This window comes from Nycticebus coucang, chromosome 2, assembly GCF_027406575.1.
Source record: "Nycticebus coucang isolate mNycCou1 chromosome 2, mNycCou1.pri, whole genome shotgun sequence".
NCBI lineage: Eukaryota > Metazoa > Chordata > Mammalia > Primates > Lorisidae > Nycticebus > Nycticebus coucang.
In genome coordinates, this window is record NC_069781.1 from 49,500,666 (window position 1) to 49,521,230 (window position 20,565).

The window sequence follows — 20,565 nt, forward strand, 5'->3', positions numbered from 1 at the left end:
AGTGAAATGTAGTCAAGCTTGGTGAATAATGGTCGAGGTTCTTAAGCTACAGAGTTTGCTTTTGACTTTTTCTTTTATATACCAAAGTCATAGCAATGATGCATTTAAATACATATAACATACTGAATACACTTATTTTAAATAAATACATTAATTTTGTATATCTTATTTTTACCTGTGTATTGAGAGTCTTGCTTAAAAGTTTATCAAGCGTCTTGACCACTTTCTTATTGACTTTAAGGATGTTGTTTAGTGGGATTTGAACATCTGCAATGTTGGCAAATGTATAGTGTCTTTCTCTCTCACCATGGTCTAATGGATTTTGTATTCAGTGTTTGTAATTAATTATAATTATTCTTTATGACTAACACATTGTTCTAAATAGGCACTCAATAAGTACTAGCTATCCTCCACGTTAGAGACCTTATAAAACTTTTACTTTGGTGTTAACCTGTTCTTTGTTTACTCAAATTTTCTAGTCAAGACCAATGAACTTATATGACTGGTATAGGGAATAACTTAATTTCTGTATGTGTTTAATAAACCTAATATTATTAAGTTGGAGACATTGTCATAACAATTAAGTGGAATATATTTTGGAATGCTTAAAAAGCTGTTAATCTAAAAATATTATATTTTTCATAATGATATGGAAATTTTGAAGAAAGGCAAATACAATTTTCTTTTTGAATTTAGTAAGCCACATTTTAACCAGCTTTATTGGGATTTAATTTAGAGACAAAAAAATTGAGTTACTAAATAAAATCATAAAGTTATGCAACCATCATCATAATCTAATTCCAGAACATTTTTATCGTCCCAAAAAGGAGACCAACACGTTTAGAAAAGTCATTGCTCATTCACTCCTCCTCCTAACCCCTACTATTCTAGGGACCTACTATAACCTAAATAAGATTAAAGGACCTACTATACCTAAATAAGATTATACCTACTATAATACCTACTAGGGACCTACTATAACCTAAATAAGATTAAAGGACCTACTATACCTAAATAAGATTATACCTACTATACCTACTAGGGACCTACTATAACCTAAATAAGATTAAAGGACCTACTATAAAAAGTGAGTCCTTTAATCTTATTCTTTAAGAGTATTTTGATTATTGTAGTTCTTTACTTTTCCTACAATTTTTAAAAAATAAAAACACAAAATACATCTTTTCAGGTTGTAGTATCCTTGTAGTTTGTTCTCTGCTGATTTTGATTTATTTTTGTGTTTGAGTTGTTTGAGATTAGCATAAGCCTGAGAAGTTACTATGTTGGCCTAATTTATCTAGCAATACTTCCTACTTATTTTAATTATATTAACTCGAAAAGTTATTTTCAGAAAATCACTGGGAATAAATAAATAAGTAATATTACATTCAATTTCCTTATGTTATTTTATAAACATGTTAGCTTTTTTAAACCATAAAATTATGTTTCGGGATCAATTTTATTGCCAAGATATCAAATAGAAATGGGTACAAACAAGTCAGTTTGCTCAAATTTTGTTATAATTAGCTTTTAAAGTAATTTACAGTAATTACTAGAAATTAAAATATTTTTAATTATTACAATCATATATTTTGTATAGTTTATTGTAGTTAAATTGGCCATCTGTCTGATGACTTTTTAATCTGTTGCTGTGGTAACAATCACTAGATTTTGATTCAACACCGACTGCTCTTTCATAAAGGAAAAAAGATTTTTAGAGACTCAATTTAATGTACCACTTAAAGAAGCATGAAGTTTACAAACTGATGAAGCATAATGTTCTTATTGAAGAAACGGAAGTATATATATATATGTACTTTTCCATTTTCAGATCATGTTAGATACCCAGAAAAAGGCATTTATACAACAGATGAGTTACAGTAAATATGTGTATGTCTATACACACACACACACACACACACACACACACGTATTTTATTTCTTTAGAAAACGGACTTGTAGGTTGGCACCTGTGGCTCAAAGGAGTAGGGTGCCGGCCCCATGTGCTGGAGATGGAGGGTTCAAACCCAGCCCCGGCCAAAAACCGCAAAAAAAAAAAAAAAAAAAAAGGAAATGGACTTGTATTTTCTGCTTATAGTACCTAATAATAAAATGCAGAATTATCGTTTGAATCCTATTTTTATTACATTAGTATTGGAAAAGGCTAAAGATAGGTAGCTAAATTTATCATATTTTTAATTCAAAGCTGTTAGTTATTTCTATAAACTGGGTTCAAATTAGGTTGAAAAGATTAATAGTAGAGTGAAAAACCAGAGATTTGAATCTAAATCGTATTCTCAGAGCTGAAAGTACTACAAGAATGTTAACACTCATATTTTGATTTTACTTATCAATAGGTATTAGGTTAAATTGTATTCTTGTTTTCTTCTTATAGTGAGGATTAATGAGAAAACATGATTCACTTCATAGCAATTTGATTTATAATTGTCTTCACTCAGTTCTCTAGCAGAGTGAGGCATGCCTATATATTCATTAAAAAAATGTAATTAGAATTTCAATCGACCTATATGTAATTCTCTATGAAAGTGAATTTTTGTGAAAGAATATTTTATCATGATGCTGTGGTACAGCAGGAAGAGTATCTAGTACTCAGCCTGGGCTCAGAACCTTATTTCTACCTCAGATGTGTTTTCTTTGTTAGCTTTCTGAGTTTGTGCAAGGAACTTAACTTCATTGAAGCTCTGGGAGTGATACTACGATTCCTCTGCCTATAGTTGAAATTTGTGTGTGTATATAAAGAGCAAATGAGAAAGTCTATGTGAAAACCCTTTAAATTTGTAAATTGAAGCTTTATTGTGATTGTCATACATAATAATTTACAATTTTTATTGTCTTTCTAATATCCCAAGTGCTATGCTGTGTGCTTTATTTAATTCTCAAAACAGCTATATCCTGGTCGGCATTGTTAGCAGGCCTATATAATAAATGAGAAAACTGGCATTGCCTAGGTAGTGATGAAGCCAGGACCCAATCTTAGTAAAACCTATCCCTTTAGCTAGTATGCTTTAGTTGTTTAATGATAAGATAGCCTGGAAATGAAGTGTTAACCATACTAATCCTGAAATGTCTTAGAGGCAGTATAGTTCTTTTCAATCACGTTCCAGTGTTATTTTCATGGCTAGTTATGGAGAGGAACAGCAATTTTCTGTCTTTCTCTATTTTAGGGGGATTATTTTCATTTCATTTTGTGCATTAGTTACAGAATTTCAAGTTTGGTAAGTATGGAGAAGTTATTAAGGTTTTATGTTGTGTCCCTAACCACCTCCATGTACTATATATTGGTCTTTGTGGAACCCTTAAAATACCCTTTGTTTTTTTTTCCTTGATGACAGAAATTGAAGAATTATTTGATAAACTATAAAATTGGAGTGAAATAAAATTATACAGCTCAATGGTAATTTAAATGGAATTGTTAAAAAGACTAAGAATTGATTTGTCAATATACATAGGTTTTTGTTTAAGAATAGTATATAAAATTGTTCTGAAAGACCATGTAGTTCAGTTTAAGTACAGTTTAAGAATAGTGCATAAAACTGTTCTGAAAGACCATATAGTTCAAGTTCCTCTTTTATGAATGAGAAATATCAGATATGAGAAGTAAAGTAACTTTTCCAAGTTAAGTGGGAATTTATTGACATAATTTTGTTGTGTACAGAGGAAGAGGAAAAAAGATTGACCTCAAAAGTTTGGTTTGGGCTAATGGACATGAACACGCATACGGTTTGTTTTTTAAAAATGGCCCCGATACCCGATAAAACCAACTACCTTTGAGATTGTTGCATATTTATAGATTTTTAGAAGGTCTTTTTTTTCTCTGGTGACTGGAGATGCTGCAAATCATTATTTATTTTTGGATTATAAAGTAAGATAATGAGGACAGAACCACTGGTCTTGGATGAGATCAGTGTTTACCAATTCACCCTCCCTTTCTAAGCACCACTTATAAAATGGAATATACTGTGCTTTATCCATTTTCTTTGTCCAAATTAAAAGATGAGATTATATAAAAGCCCTTTATACAATATGCCGCGGACCGCCGGTCGATGGGCCTCAGTCCGAGGGTGCTCAGGGTGAACGGTACAGGTTGGTTGAAAAGGTCGACGCAGGATGAAATGACAAACTGCCACACACCACGAGTGATGATGAAAGCAGCTGTAAATTTTATTGAGTTCAGAAGTTGGTATTTATACATTTTCTTTCCAGGGTTCAAACAATGTAATCGTTATTTTGCTTATGCTTGTAAATTATCTTTGTGTCTGCATATGCGGTTTATCATGCATTACATGTTTTCAAGGTTTTTGTTTTGGGGAGGTGGTTTATCTTTTCAAGGTTTTTGCTCTAGGGAGGTGGTTTATCAGTAACACCTGCTTACTTTCTCTTATCTAGGAATGTCAAGGCTTGTGACTTCTCTTAGCTCTGTAATTGTTCTCAGTTTCTTATAATTTCTTTTAAAAATAGCTGAACATATTCTTTTACGTATAATGCTTGACTACTTCTATATATATTTTCTATATATTTTTATTTTTATTAGTAACTATGTTTTGATTTATAATTAAAACATTAAACTACTCTATTGATTTGTATTACATATGAAACTTAGTGAAGTAGGATGTTTTTCTAAGTAAAGTTTTACTGCAGATGGTGATAGTGTATGTCATGTTGGAACATCTTGTTTGCTGTGCCTGCATTGTCTCAATGCACTGTCTCAATTCACTGACATTTGATGATAGGAACGTGCTCCTGCATCGATTCCCTGGAGACATTGAGTCTCCACTGACTATGTTTGATTATGGATCAGTAAGTCATTATGTTTATTCTTAGTTTCTCAAAACAAGCAGGCATTCAACTCGACAAACAGGTTTCAGAGCAAAGGTTTCTTAGGCTTTTATGCCGCACCTCGTGAGTCATTACGTTCAAACAAAGGCATGCTAGGCAACTTATGCGCTGCTGTCGCAAACCAGGGGTGCTGGGGGTTTCGCTCCGGGGAGCACATACCACCTACTCACGCATTTTATAATGCGGACAGCGCCACCTCACCGCGGCTTGATGCCGGGGGTGCGGCAACAATATAAATTGATCTTCTAAATTTCTATGTTAGTTGTCTGCGTAATATCAGAAGGCTATTATTTTACTTCTTTAAGCATTAATTACCTCTTCTCTGTCTCATGGGGTTATTTGGACTATTTTTTAAGTAGTGTGTTTAAAGTATGTAATAGTCAAACAATAGTCCCTTTTACCCAATAGGCATATGTGGCAAATGGAATACAGAAATTGCTCAAATCTTCATATTTCATTGTGTCTATTTCCCTAGAAATGTGACTCTGCAATTCTTCCCATCAAGAGGTGGAATTCATTTCTCACCCCTTGAGAATGGTTTTGTTTTATGGCATGTTGTTTTGAGAAGTGCCATTTCTGATCTAAGCCATCAAAAACTGAGCATGTTCCATTCTCTGTTTTGGGTTCCTCTGCCACCATCAAAATGTTCCTGGTGTTATCCTAGAGGAAAATGAGACACTCTGCCGGCTAGGGCCTCATCATAATACCAGCCAGTCCCTTGCCTATGTGCCAGATGTATGAGTGAGCCTAGCTGAGATCAGCTGAGCTGGGCCTAGATCAATGGGGTTTCCGAGATGACGAGAGAGTCTATTTAGACATGTGAAAAGACAAAAAAAACAAACAAACAAAAAAAAATGGTTATTGTTGTAAAAATCTATGTTGTGGAGTGGTTTGTGACACAGCAATAACTGAAAGTGCACACACACAAATAATGGTAGGTATTATTATTATTAGGATACATGTATATGTAATAAAGTTCACGACAATGGTTATTTACATTTGGAAAGATTTATGTTAGCTTACATATAAGGTAAATTTGTTCAAGCTTTTCAATGAATCTATCCCTAAAACAATACCAAAATAAACGAATAAATAAATAAATAGAAGTAACAGAAGTAATAGAGTGATTCTTGTTATATAAAACTATTCAAATGCATATGGTTTATGGCAATGGGGAGTAATTAATCCAGCCACCTAAATTGGGAGATATAATTCTCTCCCATATAGGCTTATGTATTCTGTTTCATGCTTTAGTCATCAACCTGAATAATGATGCTTGGAAGCAAAAAAACCTTCACTTCCATTTCCTCCCTCGTACCAGTAAAAAGTGAATTTAATGCACTTTAAAATATACCTACTGTAGAGATCCAGTAGATATGAACCAAAACTAATAGCATGACTTTGAGAACGTATTAATTGAAACTTCCCGAGAATCAAGATAATTTTTTTGTTTTACTTTTTAGAACACAAATTTTTGTCTCCTTTCTTTATTATGGCAAACATGGTTACTTTCTATTTGAGGAAATCCTTCAACATTAAAGGGACTGTGGTTTGTTGAGCTTTCCGTGTTCACATTTGGCGTTCAGACAGTATTTTTTGACTGCAGAGCACAATTAAGCAAGAATGTTTATGTATGAAGGTATATACTTGTCCAATTACTTTCTCTATCCTTGTTATTCACATCGTGGTGCTTTAGATAAGTACATGTTCCTCCACTGCAATCTTCTTATTAAATTAACTTTATTTTCAAGAAGCTCTAAAGATGAAAGCACTCCGGATGTTAAATATCATTTAAATATTATATGAAGTGCTTCTCAAGTGTTACATTTGTAGGTAGCAGGGGAAGAAAAAAAAAGAAGAGAAACTGGTAAGCAATGTGGAATGGAGGCTTAGGGAAAGCTAAAGGCAGTCTTGAAATTTGGAGGGCTGCTTTGTATTGGATCTCAAACAGCTATTGTCTGTTGTCTTCAGGGATTTTCAAGGAGCTGCACAGGAGGAAATGACTTTGAAGAACAACAGAAAGAACCCAGGAAAAATAATTTATTCTTTTAAGATAAATTAAATATTCATTGAGTACTTTTACTAGAGAAGGCCCTATCGTAAATGTTCAGGATAGAGGACTAAACATACTAGACAAAAGATCCTGCAGTCCTTCCAGTAGATAACCTCTCTTGTTTAGAGAATTATTTGTAAATTCCCGAGTCATAGATTCTAACCTCAGTTCTACTTCTGGCACATGGACCTTGCCCTTACTGTTGGAGGTACAAAGTGAAGAGGAAAATCTTGTGGACAATGCTGAGTGATATTGGGGAAGGTTATGGGCAGCACCAGGCTGATTACACAAGGTTCCAGGTTGTTTCAACCCATAGCCTCACTTCTTCATGGGAATGATGACCAGAGAGATGTTAAGACATAGCTTTTTCCACTCTGTATTGAAGATTTTCTGATTAACTTTTCATTCAAAAGTATATTTCTTTGGGTAAATAATTTCTTAGCTTACATAAACAAAATCTCTTGTCTCTAGGGGTAATTTATCTCTTTGTTCCCATTGGAAATGGAAAATTAATTGTCCCTGGTTTCTGGGTCCTATTTTATCATTTACAAATTCATATATTTTTCTATTTATTTTCTTTCTACTAATATGGTCATATTTCACATCCTGGATTTATTGTTTGTCAATTCTTAGTTTTATTTTTAACTTCTTTTTCCCACATGCAAATTCTGCTCATGTTCCTATCATGGACTTCTTAATTATAGAGCCTAAGCAGGTGACACCTTATATTCATTGAGATATGAATAGCTCTGGTTCTATGTTTCAGTATGCTTGAATGTACTGCTAATTTTTTAGATTCTTATCTCTTGATGATTTAAAAATGTAAATGTAAAATCTATTAAATTCTTTTCTTGAAAATATTTCTATAAATATTTTTTATATTTAAAAATTTATATATGCTATAGATTTTTCTTCTGATAGCACTTTAGTCATAGCCATAGATAATTGAATCACTGAGTGGATTAGTGGAATGAAGGAGGGGGAAAAAAAAGGAAGGAAGGAATAAAGAGAAACAAGAAAAAAAATCTATAGATTTATTTCTTCCTTTCCTTGCTTGGCTTACAGGTTTAAGCTTAAGCTAAAGAAGATTAACGTATTGATTCACCTGCTAATTTTGCCATATACGGAGGTCATTGGTCAGCATTTTTCTTTTTAAGACAGTTAGAAAACTGGTGAATTTATCATCAGTTATTCTGAGAAGAACTGGCAGTCACATTTGCAGTACTTACCTTTTCTAGCCTGGCCACTCTTTCAACTTTGAATACTAGTTCTAGTCTTTGTATTCTGACTTATTAATTTATGTGCACCTTCAGTCACAACCCTACCATACATAGGACTTGGATCCCGCATATTGGTTCCTGCCAGACAGGTTGCCATTCATGAGATTTTTTACTTACTAATTATTAATACTAATCTCTGACTAAATAAGAGATGCATTCCTGAAAAGTTATGTTCCTTGTAATAGTTTATAAATAGAATCATTTTAAATGCATTGAGGTTACTTACCATTAAAAGGCTACTGGTCATATGCTGTTTTATAAAGTAAAAAAAAAAAATTCCAAGATAACCAACTTATGACCCTCATCCCCAAATTTGTTTCTGTCTTTCCTTTATTTTCTATAATGTGTATAAAATTTTCATGACTGGTCGCATTTGGGGCTACCCCTGTGGCCACATAGGCTCTGTGTTATATAGCTCCAAGGGTATCATTCACAGAGACCACAGTGTCAGCAGCCCTCAGAATGCATGGAATCTGGAGTTTCGAAGATTTATGTTTTTATTTTGTTAACCTGACTTTAATAAACTCATTATTTTGTTAATTTATTTGTTTTTCTTTTGATGTCTGTGGCAATTAATAACACAATATCCGACAATTAAGTTTGCAAACTTGCCACCATGTGCTTATGTCAGCAGCGTGCACAAACAACTCGGTAAGGTTTCATAACCTTGGCATGTCAGTATCTCATGGTTGTGCTCATGTCCACATATGGTGCTGTCTTGCTGAGTGATATTCATTATTGTTATTGTATGTTTTTGTGTGCCATTGTAAGAATGTCAGACTTTGAATTAGAGCAACAAACAAAACTAAATTTCTTGTTAAACTTGGCAAGAGTGGAAATGAAATCAGGGACATGTTAGTCCAAGTTTATAAGGAAAATGAAGAAAATGGTAATATATAAATTGATTAAGCATTTTTCTGAGGGGAGAGAAAGTGTCATTAGGAAGGGGTTAAGAGTGGCCAGTAATGAGCAGAAGTGATAAAAGCATTGAGAGAATTTGTTGAATTGTGTGTCAAAATTATTAGCTGCCTGAAGGAAGCACAGCATACCAAGTAAACACTGATTAAGAAACAGGAAAATATTAACTGATATCTTGGCTTTGAGAAAGGTGTGCTTCTTGGATCACTACAGTGCACCAGCTCACATGATATTTATTGTCTGTGAGGGAGATTTTAAACCAGTAAACAAATAACTGTATTGGAACACCCCTCTTACTCACTTGAACTGGTCCCCAGTGACTTTTTTCTTTACCTGAAGATAAAAGAAATATTGAAGAGGTAATATGATGACAGCTTTGATTACCATTTCATACGAAGAATTCCAAAACAGCTTTGAAGGGTGGACGAGGTGCTGACACCAGTGCACAGCTTCCCAAGGGGAGTACTTTGAAGGTGACTGTAGGGATATTCAGCAATGAGGTATGTAGCTCTTTTTCCAGGACAAGTTTGTAAACTTAATTGTCAGACCTTGTAGCTCAGCTTTTTTGTTTTGAAACCCAGAGGAATAGAAAGAGGGAAACTGCAGAGGTTGTTTTACCTATTTTGTGTGGCACATTAGGTTTTATGAGTCTGTTGGCTTATCTGGAGGAAGTCTATCATCTTTGTTCATTTCATAGTTGGTTGGTTTATTTCAACTTCAGCTGCTCTTCCCTTCAACTCTTCCTTCTAGGATTGTTTCTGGATTCTCATTAAACTCAAAGAATCCTTTTAACTTATCTTCCAGTCCTCAGATTGTCATATTGTTAAGATGGCTGCAGTGTCTAGCTGATATTTATACTTTTAATATGACTTATTCTGAATGATAAATCATCAGGAGAGAAAGTGCTAAAAATATTTTATTTAATTCAAAGTTAAGCATGTAGTTTTGTTCAGATGATAGATATGTGACAGAGTTGATTTAAGCACCATAATTAAAGATATACATACTTTGATTAATAAAAGCTACCTTGTGTCGAATGTCCACTCTTTATTATAAGAGAACCCATAACTGATTTTTTTTTTTTTTTTGAGACAGAGTCTCACTTTAATGGCCCTTGGTAGAGTGCAGTGGTGTCATAGCTCACAGAAACCTCAAACTCTTGGGCTTAGGCAATTTTCTTGCCTCAGCCTTCCAAGTAGCTGGTACTACAGGCACCCACCACGACACCCAGCTATTTTTGGTTGTAGCTTTCTTTGTTTAGCAGGCCTGGGCTGGGCTCGGACCCGCCACCCTTGGTGTATGTGGCCGGCGCCCTTACTCAGTGAGCTATGGGCGCCCAGCCCCATTACTGATTTTTACAGTAGCTCCATGAGTGATCATTTTTCAAGGTCATCCCATTTCACAGATGAGGAAACTAAACCTCTTTATTCATAGTCTTCAAGAGTCTTGCAACTAATTAGTAGCAAAGCTAGTATTTGAATAAAGCCTTTCTAATTCCAGAAGTCATTCTGTCTCGATCGATGTTACATAAAGCCTATCTGATTTTTAACACAGGTAACAGTTACTTTGTTACTGTGAATAGAAGATATTTCCTCAGTGGATGTTGATCCTGCATTTGAGGAGTAAATTCTACCCAAAAACTGCCATTTCAAGCATGTAATAAAAGACCAGCCAATTTTATGTAATATATATAACCTCGCTTTCTGAAAAACATTCCTGTACTGTTTCATTGTTGTTTGTGTTTGATATTTCTTTCTCCCGTTTTTTCCCTTGCTGTTATGTTATATTCTTGGATATTGTAATTATAACCTCATTATGCATTCATGCCAATGGTTGGTTCTGCTTTCCTTACCTATTTTTTCTTTAGTTGTTATTTGATCAAAATGGACCAGAACATTTCCAGATAACCTCAGGAAATCTTAAACTCTTTTATACTCAGGAATGATTCTGTTATTTGATAGGGGGAAGGTGTGGATGGAAGAAAAACCATAGAAACTTTGAAAAAATGTGTGATTACATACAGGGGAAGTGGCTTAGAGAAGGAGGGCATTTCTTTAATCCATGAAATTTGATGCTCTGGGATGATTGTCGATTTTTTCTGTCTTTTATGCTTAAATGTAAGAAAATGAGGACAGTGATCACTTTTTATTTTGGTTCGCCAAACCCTGCCCTAGTTGTTAGTATAATGGTGACATGTAGTTTGCTCCTGGGTTGATCAAATCAGCAAATGGGTAGGTAAATGTAAGAATGTATAGATAAATTCAAAGCCAGCACAGTGAAGAATAAAAAAGGGTTTAGAATAGGATAAGAGGAGCAGAGAAAAGAAGGGAAGGAATAGAATAGAAATACCAAAGGTGGCATAGGGAGTGTGAGGTAATGGTGGAAGAAGATGTTTAATTCTTGTAAACTATTTAGAGAAGGAGGTATTGAGTTTGGTGAGAAAGAGATGGGGAGGTCAATGTTTGCCTTTGTAATTTTAACTCAACCAAGTACTACTTCTTTCTCATGTGGTGTACTTGTGCACATTTTTCAGCATGATGACATTGACATTATATTCATCACCTTTCATTGTAGGGACCCTTAGAAGGTAAACCCCATTTTCCCTCTACCTAAATGTTCCAAAAGACCAAAAATACCTAAAAGATGTTTGTGGAAAAGAAGTTCAAATCCTCATAACAATTAGTGGAAAGTAAGAAATGAAAACATAAAACTAGTCCTCTTAGAAGATTAAAAAGTTGCCTTAGATTTGGGATAAGACCTCAGTAATATCAATAGTTTCATCTCTGATGGCAAATCCAGGTTATCTGGGATCTTGAAAATTGTACCTTTTGGAATCTCTCTTTAAGAATGTTACTACAAAACTAGATATAAGACTTTTAAAGATTCAATGAAAATAAAGACCCTGAAGTTTATAGCTATATTAAAATTTTGCCTTTGCTTAACCATGCTCTTACTGGCCGTGTAAATCTGGTAAACTTCACTAACTTATTTAAACTTCAGTTTCCTCTTACACAAAATAGAATAGATCACAATTCCCAGTAAAGGGTTGTGGCTTCGTAAACATACAGTTTATTTATTATTTATTTTTTGAGACAATCTCATTTTATTGCCCTTGGTAGAGTGCTGTGGTGTCACAGCTCACAGCAACCTCCAACTCCTGGGCTCAGGCAATTCTCTTGCCTCAGTCTCCTAAGTAGCTGGAACTACAGATGCCTGCCATAATGCCCAGCTATTTTTTTGTTGCAGTTTGGCCGGGGCCAGGTTCGAACCCACAACCCTTGGTAGTATATTAGCCAGCACCCTACCCACTGAGCCACAGGTGTCACCCAGCATACAGTTTATTCTATAGGAAAAACTGTTTTGTAATGTGGGAGTGCTGTAGAATTAGCTATTATGATGACTAATATTATAAAAGTAAATATTATAATATTTACTAATTTATTCATCTTTACAACCATTCTTAAAATATCACATTTTTTAAAAAGTAGAACAGAAAGATTATTACCTTTTTAGTATTTCTACCAAAGAGCTAAGACTTGCTGTCTAATAATTTAATACTCCTTTCACTGACACTCCTTTATTCACGTGGTTCTGCTCATTAAGCACTGACCATTTATTACAGCTTGTAGACTAGGATGGGGACTTAGGCCCACTGACTGACTAGAACTAAAATTACTCAATCTTCTTGTGTTGCTCACTTAAAGTTTTTTTTGATTCTGATTCCTACTTATCAGTCAAATGATAATTTTTGTCTTCAGGGAAAGTAATTATTTGATAACTCCTTTTCCCTTACTGCTGCTGGTACTTGTCAGTCTGTCAGAAGGCAAAAGAAAAAAATATTTATAATACAAGGAAAAAGTTGCATTGAAGCTTGTAGGAATTTGCTTTATATTGTTATATAACACCTGTCCCTTTAACTTGATAGTTATCTCATATTTCCTAGTAGTATTCCCAGGGGCTACAATTCTTAGAACAAGTTACTATATTTTTATTTCTTTCTTAGATGCTGTGTTTCCTGCACAGAATGTAATTAGATAAGTTCTGCCTATGAGTATAACTGTAAGGACAGACACATAAGACTAAGCATAGTTTGCATGATAAACCCTTCATACCCATTTGGGATGCTGAAGATAAATCCTGTGCTCTTAGTTTTATCCTTAGGGGAACCATGAGGTAGGGGTATGTGCGTGTGTGTCTGTGTGTGTGTGTGTGTGTGTGTGTTAAAAAGGGAGTGGCCAAGGTAGAGACAAAATAGGGAAATACTTGTCCTCAGAATGTGTCTTTATTTTCTACCTTCCTTAATGAGCTGTTTTGTGGATTTTAGCTTAATTAAAGTCCTAACAAGGGCATTTGTCTCTGAGGTCACCAGGATAGTTCTGGTAGCAGTCTGAGGGGAAAGCAAGATTTGAGGGGAAGATAACAGAAAAGGCAGTGTTGTGACCCATTGTGTGTGGCATATCTTCTCAGAGCCATTCTCTTATGTATAAAATGAAAATAATCAGCCTTGTGCAGTGGGTCATTCCTGTAATCCTATCAACTGGGAGGTCAAAGATGGAGGATTGCTACATCTCAGAAGTTTGAGACCAGCCTGAGCAAGAATATGGCCCTGTTTCTACTAAGAATATAAAATAATTAGCCAAGAATTGTGGAAGGTACCTATAGTCCCAACTATTTGGGGAGCTGAGGTGGGAGGATTGCTTGAACCCAAGAGTTTGAGTTTGCTGTAAGATAAGCTAATGCCATGGCTTTCCAGTGTGAGCAACACATTGAGATGAAGGAAGGGAGGTCGGGAGGAAAGGAGGGGAAAGAAAGAATGAAAATAATCATGATTGCCTAGTTAGTTACATGATTGCCTTGTGAAGATTAATTGTCATAATTTTTATAAAATGCTGAGAACTCTAGGCACTCAATAAATAGCTATTCCTCCCTCAGAGAGTCATTGGATGGAATATGTGCCTATCAAGGGCTGCATGCCAATCCTAACCCATTGGAAGTCCTCAGAGAAGATTTGTAGGTGCAGGGGCTGCTGCCTGGAGCTTACTGACTTACAGCCATGAAATTGAGGGTGGAAAAAAGAATAAAGAGGAAAAGAGAAAGTGGAATGCTGTGATGTAGAATTTAAAGATTAAAATCTTTTTCTCTTGTTATTCTTTCCTTTGAAGTTCTCAGATAAGCTTTTAAAACTAGTTCCTCAGGAGTTCTGAGTAGGTTCTGAGCATCCTGAGAGATGCTGTCTGTTAATGTTGCATTTTAGAACAGGTGGTCAAAATGTTCAGTAAAATATGTAATGTCCTAGAAGCACTGAAACAGCTGTTTCCTCAAAGAAGAATCAGGGCTCTGTAAAGTCGTATAATCAATAATGGCCAGTATAAAAATAATAGTCTATTTAAATGAACCACGAACAGTGGGATAATGTTGTCATCATTCTAATAAAAAACACAGAGCACTAAACAATGTCCACATGCGTAGAACACTGGTCTGGCTGATTCTGTAACTACCACACTGAACTGTTTTACATTTTTTAAATAAATTTTTAAATTCATCCAGCAGAATTTTCATTTCTTTCTTTGCCATTCTCATCTGTCAGTGCAGGTGTGGGAGTTTCTTCATATCCATGTAGATGCTAGAGGCATGTGAACTACACTCTGACGTAGATTTATAAGCTGGCCTTAAACCAGGCCTTTATGAATTTCCTTTTCACATAATTGTTTTTATTTATCCATTCATGGTTAGCAGATAGTAACCTTCGATAGACTTTTAAATTTTGTTCTTAATAAATAATTGATAGGTTTTGTTGCCACAAGGCATAAAGGAGATTCTTCATGTAACTACAGATTATGTTATATAAATTATATAAATATATATTATATAAAAAAAGATTATATATTTTCGAAACCTTTGTTGAAACTTAAGCAGTTTTTAAGAAATCTGTCTATACCTAGGAAGTAGCATAAAGTGCTATTCTTGGAGTTGTGCATTTTTCTAAAGACTTGAGAACAATCATGCCAAATATATTTTACTATGTTCTTTAATTAAAGAAAATTTGATTTCACTTTTTTTTATACTATGGTCCTCATGAAGGATGCCAGCTGGTAAAACTTACTTCTTATTTATCATCCATGCCTTAGGAAGTATAAACAATGAGTCTCAATGAGAAAATGAAAACACATGGCTTACAATTTTATTTCAAATAGTGTTGAAACTTCAAAAATATAGCATCACTTCAAAATAGATCATCTTCTTTAATTTCCAAAATTAAAAAATTAAAATTAAACAACTTCAAAAATAGATCATCTTATTTAATTTCAGGTGCTTCCTCAGAGCAAGGAAAGTGAGAACCTTTTTCCATTAATATTTTTATTTTTTAGGCAAAGCATCATCTAATTTTAAACATGTTTTTCCTAAATTGTCCATTATTTTACACATTCAAAATTGATGTCCTCTCCTGTGTTTAATGCTTTTTTATAACAATAATGGTAAATCTTTTGTCTATTTGTTTCAATTCTGAATCCTAAGCATTGTATAAATCATATGCATTGAAAGATGCAAACATTTTTTGAAAGAATGCAGAAAACTTTGAAGAGTCTTAATTATTATGTCAATGTAGTATAATAGGGTACAAATTTATTCTTATATTCTGAGATTTTAATCTTCTTCTTGCCCTAGACAAATATTCTCACACATAACATGTTTATAATGAATTTTAATAATTGTTTCACAAATATGTATAGGATCTTTCTGATATACATGTAGTAGTTTCTTTTGAGATTTTAAACTAGACCTAATTCTTTCTTCATGACACTTAATATTTCTTCAAAGTAAAGAAATTCAAATGACATTGTAGCTTAGTAGAATTAATCTCACAGACGGTTTTCAAATGGCAAGTATTTAAAAATGAATCAGAAGAGATATGGAGACATGCAATTTGAGGGAATAACTAGAAATATTTTTCTTTTTAAATTACCTTTTAAAAACTAAAAATCTTTTTCTTTTTTTTTCTTTTTTTTGCAGTCTTTGGCTGGGGCTGGGTTTGGACCTGCCACCTCTGGCATGTGAGGCCAGTGCCCTACTCCTTTGAGCCACAGGCGCTGCCCACCCCCCACCCCCCTTTTTCTTGAGACAAAGTCTCACTACGTCACCCTTGGTAGAGTGATGTGGTGTCACAGCTCACAGCAACCTCAAACCTCAAACTCTTGGGCTTAAGTGATTCTCTTGCCTCAGCCTCCCAAATAGCTGGATCTACAGGCATCCGACACAACGCCTGGCTATTTTTTTATTGTAGTTGTTGTTGTTTGGCAGGCCCCGGCCAGGTTCGAACCCACCAGCCCTGGTGTATGTAGTTGGCCCCCTAGCTGCTGAGCCATAGGCACTGAGCTGAAAATCTAAAATCTTAAAAGAGCAAAGCCAATGGAATAGAGAAGACTCGTTCTTGTATAGCAGTGACTTGCCATTAGGACTATGGTGTAAACTGGGAAATCCTTTACCATAGCTTTTACTTTACAGAAATTACAGTTTTCCGTATGTCGTGCATATAAGATGTACATTCATATTATAAAAAGCTGAAATGCAACATGTAGAGTTGCAGAAAATCTAACTTAATTACTGCAGCATTAGAGGTGATGCTTCCATATTCACTTCCAAAATAGTCAACTAAACTGAGTATTGGGGTAGCAATCAAGAGACTATTTCGTGCCAAACTTGACCTCCTCTGCCACCACACTATGGCTGCTCTTGGACTCTTGGGTGAAATGATAATTGCATGAATTTCCTTCACCTTATTTATCTACCCATAAAATTGGATGACAATATAGTAGAATCCCAAAATATAAATAGGGTAATATCAGATAGGGTAATATCTTGATCAATATTTTTTGATTGCTTTCAGGTAAACTATGTGAATACAGAGTGTCAACACAAGGAGTAATATAGGTAGAACACACTGATACCAATTGCATCTTCTCTGTCCTGGAGTTCATTTAGGATCAGCAGCACCGAGATTGTATTTCTTCTGTAGTTTTGTGTTGTTATCTCGTTGCTTCAATTTTATTTACATTATTTTCCACAATTATTAAATGTTTTATAAATGATCAAAATATCTTCTATGAAGTTAAAACTTAATCATTTAAAGATGTATTTTCTTATGTTAAGACTGTGCTTTTTGAATAGAGAGTTATGGTTTTTAATGACTTAATCTAACTATATCTACTCAGGATACATTTTATTAAAGGAGTTTTAAGTTCACTGGGATTAATTTTGAGTTCCAATTTACAAGTAAACTGAGGGGAGTCATCGCTGAATTAAAAATTAATAAGATATCACTACTTAAGTAGATTCATATTAAAATAAATGGATATATTAAAAGTATCTATCTATTAATAGATTACCATAACATTGGCTACCATCCTTTATTATAGTTTTATATATAAAACTCCAATACTCCAAAATACTCCAATAACCATTTTATGGTTTTATCAAAAATAGACCAAGATATAAAAATATGATTTACTCTTTTTTTATTTGTACAAATTTATAGGGCACATGAGAAAATTGTTACACATGTAAATTATGTGTAATAATCAAGTCAGGGGTATTCAAGTTGTTCCTCAACTGAGTATAATGCATTTTTGTTAAGGTTAGTGAATCTTACCGTATCACACATTGAATTTATTCCTTCCAGCTAATTGTTTGTACTCTTTAACCCACAGATAGTCATCTTTTCCCTTCCCCTATTCATCTTTCCCAATATCTGTTACTTATTTTTCCATTATCTACCTCCATGTGATCAAAATTTTAGCTCCCACATATAAGTAAGAGCATGAGATATTTGGCTTTGTGTGCCAGACTTATTTTATTTCAGATAATAACCTCTAGTTCCATTCATGTTGCTACCAAAGACATGATTTCATTATTTTTATGGACAAGTAAGATTCCTTTATGTGTATATGTTACATTTTCTTTATCTATCCATCCATTGATGAACACTTAGGTTGACTACATATCTTAGCTCTTCTGAGTAGTGCACATGTGTGCAGATATACTTTTGAAATACTGATTTATTTTCCTTCCAGTAGATATGTAGTAGTAAAATTGCTAGATCAAATGATAATTTTTGTGAGGAATCTCTATATTATTTTTCATAGTGGCTATACTAGTTTATATTTTTGCCAACAGGATGTAAGAGTTCCCTTTTCTTTGCAACCTTGGTAATATCTGTTATTGTTTTGCCTTTTGATTTACTCTTTGAAAGTGCTGGACATTTGATGAGTTCAGCCACAATGCATAGATAAAGACTTTTTCACCTGTCTTTTGGTAAAATCTACACTATTAATTAAATAAAAACAACATAATTTTCTTAATATAACAACCTATTTTCTTTGAGAGGAAGATAAACTTGCTTCTGTATTTTTACTATGCAACTAATATATTAATATGCATTGTAGAATTTTAAAAAAATGTTTAGAATAAAATAGGAAATTGTTTGAATTTCCACCTTTTCTCTCAGACATAAAACCTGTAAACCATTCATCATATACCTTTCTAGTAATTTTCTATCAATAATATAAGGCTATATTATACAGAAATCTAAATATGATGCATACTGTATTACAATTTTATTTTTGAGACCGAGGTACCCTCAGTAGAGTGCTGTGGCATCACAGCTTACAGCGATCTCAAACTCTTGGGCTTAAGTGATTCTCTTCCTCAGCCTCCCAAGTAGCTGGGATTACAGGTGCTGCCACAATGCCCGCCTATTTTTTTGTTGTTGTTGCAGTTGTCATTGTTGTTTAGCAGGCCCAGGCTGGGTTCAAACTCACCTGCCTTGGTGTATGTGGCCAGTGCCCTACCACTGAGCTATGGGCGTTAAGCCCATGTTGTATTACAATTTTGCTTTTTCTGTCTTTCAGTATATGTGGAAGACTTACCTTGTGAGTGATATTGTTCTACTTGATTATTTTTAACATCTGTTTAATATGCTATGAATGAACCCTTATTTATTAAGTCAGTCTCTTCTTTTAGAAGGCCATTTAGATTTAGTTCCAAATTTTTGCTATTGCAAATTATCTAATATATAATATATGTTGGTATATTATATATAGTTTGTTTTTCCAACATGGGAGTATTATGATTGTATATGTATATTTTCAGAAGCTACCGACAAATCCAAAATGATTTAACTGAGTTGTCAAAATAAAGAGAATAAACTATGACCTTTTTAGGAGAAGTATCTGTGGTATGCCCATTTAAGGCATAGAAAGATTCAAGTTCCAAGATTTTAAATGTCCCTGTATCTTTCATCTCTTACCCTCTGTGTGAGGTTTCTTCTCAAGGATGTTCTCCTTGTTCTAGAAAATATGGACATTAATTAATTGGCTTAGATTTATGTGGTTCTTATACATGTTAACTTAATGGAGAAATTCTCTCTTCCATGAAGCATATGAAAATTCTTCAGTGGGACTTCACCCACTTTTGTTATCTGTCTCTAGACATACTCGAAGGAAGGAAGTGGGCAGAGCATCCATATTGTATGTCCAATACTATGATTGAGAGTCTTTCCCATAACTACATAGAATGGAATAAGTTCTTCAAAGAAGAAAGACAAAAACAAAAATACAAAGGGTTAGTAACATTTTATATTTTTATAATTAAGTGAATGTAGCTGAATTATACTTCTAAAGCAATTTATCTGCAATTAAAATATGCGAGAGTGTTTCCCTATGTCACACCAGTATTATATCACATCAATCATTTGAGTTTAATGAATTAAGAAAAAGTTTTGTATTTATTTTATTTGGTAATTTCCTTTAATATTAATGAGTTTTATATTGTTTTTATTGGTTATATGTATTTCTTCTATGGATTTTCTGTTTGTGTTGAGCAATTTGTCTTTGTGACATTTATTTTCAGGGAGTATATATTCTGAATAGTGATTCTCTTTTACCTAGGTGACGTCTGTCTTCTATAATCTACATTAGATCTTTACCCTTTGCTATGATGTACTTCATGACACAGTATTTATTATGGCTTCTGATTATTGCATGTTTTCACAAAAGTTTTGCCTACTACCAAAATTATTAAAGTAGTCTCTAACATTTCTTCTCACATTTTTGAAGTCTTTTAAAAGAACTTTTAAAAGAACTTTTAAAAGAACTTTTGAACTTTTTAAATTTTGTATTCGTATCTTTTAATATTTAGAAACAACACAATTATGACATGTAATACATGCTTCAGTAGCAAAGTAGGCGAATAGTTATGCTTAGGCTGGTACTGAGGATGAGATTAAGGTTTCCTGTAGGAAGATGTCATAGGTATTACTTCCTAATCACATGCATTAGTAAGGAAGTATCTGTCTCCTGACTTTTATATGGGATCCACTTTCTTTCCCACTTTATGCTCCACCAACCTCAGCAGATTTGCTTTTGTTCTCAGAATTTACTCAGTTTAGTCACAGGAGACACT